The following is a 5,877-nucleotide window of genomic DNA, read 5'->3' as shown; positions in this document are numbered from 1 at the left end:
ATTCTAGAAAGGTAGATATTGAGTTCTACTTTTTAAACGTAGCCTTTGGTCTTAGGCTAGTTCTCCCAGAGGTCCCAGGTGGGAGTAAATAGCTTGTCCCGGAGGCATCTTGGTTGGTTGTCATATGCAGTGCTGTTGCTAACACCATATTTCAGGCCACTTAAGCTTGCAGAAAGATGTACATGTTGCTTTCAGTTCCCATCTGGGCCTTGCCCAACCTCTGAATGTGGCAGGACCATGTGAGGACGGAATGATGCACACATACCTGTATGTCCTGGTTTCTGTTCCTCCCTTCGTAATGCAATTCGTAGTCACAGTCATTCACGCACGGCCCATGCTGAAGACCCTATCTACTCTTTATGACCTCCTGAAGGCTACAGCTTTAATTACTATCATCCTCTTAATATTGAAACGGGGAGATTAAACTTGAATGTGTGCTTCAGAGAGAACAACATGGCTCTAAACCAAAGCAAGAAGTGATTAAAGCAAGTGTCCTGAAGGTGATATATGAGAGGGAACAGGGTTCAAAGAGGGCACAGTTTTTCAGTCTGTCAAAACTTAGGCAGTTGGGGATCAGTTCTCCTGGGTCCTTGGGAGATGGTGATGAGCCATATCAGCTTGCTGCTTGAGGGCTGAGGTAACCAAGCATTCATCCCAGTGTTCCTTGGATTCTACTGAAAGCTGGGCCACAAACACCATGCCCCTAGCATTGCTGACATACCCAAAAGGCAGTCCTTGGTCTTCCTTTAAGTTGTGACAGAACTGTCCTGGAAAGATGAGAGCCAAATGATACAGACAGGACATTGATACCATCTACTGATGTCCAATAGTTTGTGGCAAGTTATTCTCAAGTACTAGCTAAGGTTAGAAACAGGTGTGTGTGGGATCATAGGAGAGATTGCTTAGGAGTCAGTGTTACCGTCATCTCACACATCTCAGACAGGGAGCTTGTAGGTGTGGAATGGATATGGCTAGGGCTCCATCCATGTTCTCTTTACTGGACCAACACCTACCTCTGCTGCCATATTGACTAATAATAGCTGTAGCTTTTATCCATCTACTGAAAGTTACCTTCAGCTAATGGGGACCACTTGGCTAAGAGGTTATACTCCATGCAAGCATAGCCAAGAGCCAATGATGCAGGGATGTGTAAGAAGCCCAGCATCTTGGGAAAAGGCTGCTTGTTCTAACAGCAACAACCCACACTTACCTTCATGGTACCAAGATACTGTCTGTCTCTTTTGGCTTCCTATATTATGGTGACCAATAACCCAATGATGATGCCTTTTTACCATATTCTAGTACTCTCATAGCTCCAAAAAAGTCTACTTGACATTTTAGTAGAGTGGTGAGTTAGCAGACATCATGCCATTGTATGAAGACATAGAATGAGTACCATTAGTATGAAGGCAACACAGTCTTAAGACAGTGTTTCTGTGGTTGAGCAAGTTAATCTTTGTTTGTGGCTACAGAGGATAGTTAATCCTAACTCGCAACATGATTAACTTGGAAATGTGCCTGGGAAATTAGTAAACCACATGGAGTTTGTCTGTGAGAGTGCTTCTCAAGTGGATTAACTGAAAAAGGGGCTGTCTACCTACATGTGGGGACTAGAAGGAATATAAAAGTAGAGGAAAGGAGAAAGCCAACCAGTGCAGGCATAAAAGCGCTCTCTCTCTCTCTCTCTCTCTCTCTCTCTATATATATATATATATATATATATATATATATATATTCTCTCTATACACACACACACACACACACATACATATATGTATAGGTGTGTGTAGAGATAGAGATAGAGATAGAGATAGAGATAGAGATAGAGATAGAGATAGAGATAGAGATAGATTCTGATTGGCAGATTGGAGTAATTCATGTTAGCCAGGAGTCCTGGCACTCTTATACAGAGAGTCATTGAATCTCATGTCCAGTTCATCTCTGTGCTCTCTTATCTGTATTTTAGAGACTCCTAGCACTTTGGAGTCAGGGTCCTGTATGCCCTTAGTTACAATATGGTGTCAAGAAAGATCCCCTTACCCCTGGGCCTGTAGAGCACACACTTTCAAATCAAAACAGCAAAGGCCCTGGCGATGGCTCAGTATTCACGTGCAGTGTAAGCATGGAGGCCTGAGCTTGATCTCTAGAAGCCCTGTACAAAGAGCTGGGCAGTAGTGTGTGCCTGTGAGCCCAGCGCTGGGGAGGGGGAGGCAAGTGGATCCCTGGGAAGCCAGCCTAACCTACTTGGCAAGTTCTAGGTCAGTGAGAGATCCTGTTTCCAAAACTCAGTTCCTAAAGAAAGACAGCAAAGGTCATCCTGATTTCCACATGCACTTGCATGCAGATGTACACAAACACACACATATACACACACATACACAATACATTCATACACATACACACATACACAACATACACATATGCATACACATACATACACACATATACACACATATACAACACATTCACACACATACACAACATACACATACACACATGCATATACATACATACATACACACATATATACATACACACATACACAACATACACATATACACACATACATACACATGCATACATACATACACACACATATATACATACATACACACATATACATATATACACACCTATACACACATACACACACAACACATACATACACACACATATACACCTCACACAACACATGCATTCACATACATACATACCCATGCACACATATACATACACACACATACATACACACATAATACATACACACATAATACATACACACATACACACATAATATATACACACATACACACATAATACATACACACATATAATACATACACACACACACACACACACACACACTATACCTGGAGAAGGGGTGGGTGGGACATCCCACAGCATGGATCATTAGAGTATGTTAGGAGCTATTGTATTTGCTTCATGCTTTTAAATTTCATTTAAATTCCATGTACATTTGCTGAACACCTAGCAAATGCTAGTTCCCACGCTAAGCCTAGGGGCGATTATAAAGATGAAGATGTTGCCTGGCCTTCGTTCCTGTGAAGGGGCCTATCGTACAAAGGCTGAGTTGTAGAATTAGGGCTAATCAGTCACATAGCCCTGGGAGCATAGAAAGACAATTGGTTAATTCTGCCTGCAGGGTATGTATGCTGAGAGATGAACACATTGCATGGCCAAGGAAAGACACTGGATTTTGAGTTTGTCAGTTCCGTTTTTTTTTGGTTAGTGATGGATGTGGGAGGGACCAGGCCATTGTAGGCAGTGCCACCCTGGGCAGGTAGGTGGTCCTGGGTTCTATAAGGAACAAGTTAAGCAAGCAATGGGGTGCGAGTAAGCAGCACCCCTGGGTGGCCTCTGCTTCAGCTCCTGCGTTACGATTCCTTCTTCAGTCCCTTCGCCTTGACTTCCTTTCACGATGGGGTATGAAGCAGAAGTGTGAGCCAAGCAAACGGTTGCCTCCCCAAGTTGCTTTTGAGAAGTATTTTTATCACAGTGATGGAGAAGCAAATTAGAATACCTCTGTAGGCAGTAGTAGAAAAAAAGGCAATATCTCCTAACATTTCCTTACAATAGAGTTTTATTTCTGTGTTAGCACACATAGACACCCTTCCCCACTCTCTCCTCCCCCCCCCCCCCCCCCAGACACAGCTAAAGTCATACAACTTCAGCGTCCTGTTTTTTTCTGGTGGTCTGTATTATCACACGGCAAACATTCAGACTACACAGGTCCTGATGAGATCTCCTGGTAAGGGCTGCTGAGTTAAACTGCTTCCATATGGCAGGCGCCGTGGAACAGGCCCAGGCTGGGTTTGTGCAGAGGAGGGGTGTAGTTTCTCCCCATTAGAATGATTTATAAAACCTGTCACTCTCATGTCTGCAGGTTCATTTTAAAGGGATTTGGTAGGATTCTGTTTGTTATCGTGGAAGGAAGAGAATAATATTGCCCCAGTTTTCACTTCGGAGAGTAACAGAAAGTGACAGCCCAGAGGCACGCTGGAACGGTGACAGCAGGAGGGTCTACTGGGAAACAAGAAAGAGGGAGAGTGGCTCCCACTGAACACCTGCGTGGTCCGGAGCACAGTTCGGAGCGTGTCTTACCTACGGTTCCACTCATCCCGCAAGATAAAATGAAACCATAGCACAAAAGTGCGCTGGCAAGCACTTTTCCGATGTTCGGCCTAATTACTGTTTTCTTTTTGTCCCAGGGATAAATTCATTAGAGACCATTTCTCAATTTCTGCGACCAGATGCTGATTTGGATTCACACAGTGGGTCTGTTTTCTTTTACCTGTATATTTGAAGTGGGAAGGAGGGAGGCAAGAAGCAGGTGGCCGGAATCATGGGAAGAGAACAAACGAGAGTGTGTGCCTGAAGGGATTAGAATTTTGTTATCAGTTCCTGCTTTGGATTGCAACTCCTGGTCTGCTGCACACTGGTCCCATCCAGGCACCACGGGAAGAGGGTCCCCATTTTCTTTCTACCTCCCACACCTTCCCTGGTGATAAAGAACTAAGGATGTGGGGCTGGCTTGCCACTCTGGAAAAGGAAAATGATTTAAATGTCCTTTTAATTCCTTACCAACCTTCACCCTTATTTTTAAAAGCATGCATTGATTGTACATAATAATGAGTTTCGTTGTAATATTTAACTTTTTAAAGGACATTTTTTTTTTCATTTTTAGCATTTTAATTTACGTGTATGGGTATTGGTATAGGTTTGTATATATCTGAGTGCAGTGCCTGCAGAGGCCAGAAGAGGGCATCAGATTCCCCTGGAGCTGGAGTGACAGGTGGTCGTGAGCCATCTTAGGGGATGCAGAGGAACAAACTCTGGTCCTCTGCAAATGGGTCACACACTCTGGACTACTGAGTCTCCTCCCCAGCTCTTCAATATGAAATTTTTATGCACACATGTAATATGTTTTGACCTCCCTCATGGTCTTTTTTATTTTTTTTTTTTTTTACCTGCTTCACATTTATGCTGACATCATCCTACCTAGCTGGTCCCCTTCTACTTTAACATTGTCCCCCCACCCCCAATAATAACACATGAGTGTATGAGTGGTGTGTGTGTGTGTGTGTGTGTGTGTGTGTGCATGTGTGTGTGTGTACATTCCAATGAGTTTCATAAGGATTGGATATAGGGGCATGGATGAAGGGTTACTTATAGAGGCATGGACAATTTATCAATAACTACACCACCAAAGAAAATCTCTCTCCATGCCCTCATTACAGTAGCTTCTTGCACATCCTCAGGGAGAGGTGGGCCCTCCTGGGCCTTTCCTTCCTTCCTGACAGAATGTTGACAGGGCCACCTGTGCAAGTTTTCTGTCAGCTCTGTTTTACCCTGATCTAGATTCTTAGGGCATTTAAAAGCTGCAGCTCTTTAATTTTGGACACGTTGAGACCAATTATTGTATCCAATTCCGTTAGCTATTCTGGCCCTATCAGCCCTCTGTGGACCTCAGCATCTGTGTATGGAAAGATCAGCTGTTTCAGAGATGGTCAGTATAAGATGCTCTCACCCAAGTGACCCATAGTCAGGATTCTACCTGAAAATAGGGCAGCTGAATCACTTTCCGGCGGCCACAGGAGCAAATGGCTGGCTTGCTACATTTTGTTCCCCGAGGATGATTTGATTGGATGTGAGTCACTGTGTCCTTTGTCATATTCTTCCCCAGAGCAAAAGCCAAAGATGGCCCTGAAGATTGTGCTTTGCATAATAAAGGCTTAGAAAGAGGAGGAGTTCTGAGGACAGAGGCGGATTTCTGCTACTCCTTACCTTGAATACCTTCCTGCATTTATAGCCAGTCCCTAAACATGCCATGAAGATGCATGCTGCCCTTGCTGAGAC

This window comes from Mus musculus, chromosome 9 (assembly GCF_000001635.26).
Source record: "Mus musculus strain C57BL/6J chromosome 9, GRCm38.p6 C57BL/6J".
Taxonomy (NCBI): Eukaryota; Metazoa; Chordata; class Mammalia; order Rodentia; family Muridae; genus Mus; species Mus musculus.
Note: the sequence above shows the minus strand (reverse complement) of the source record.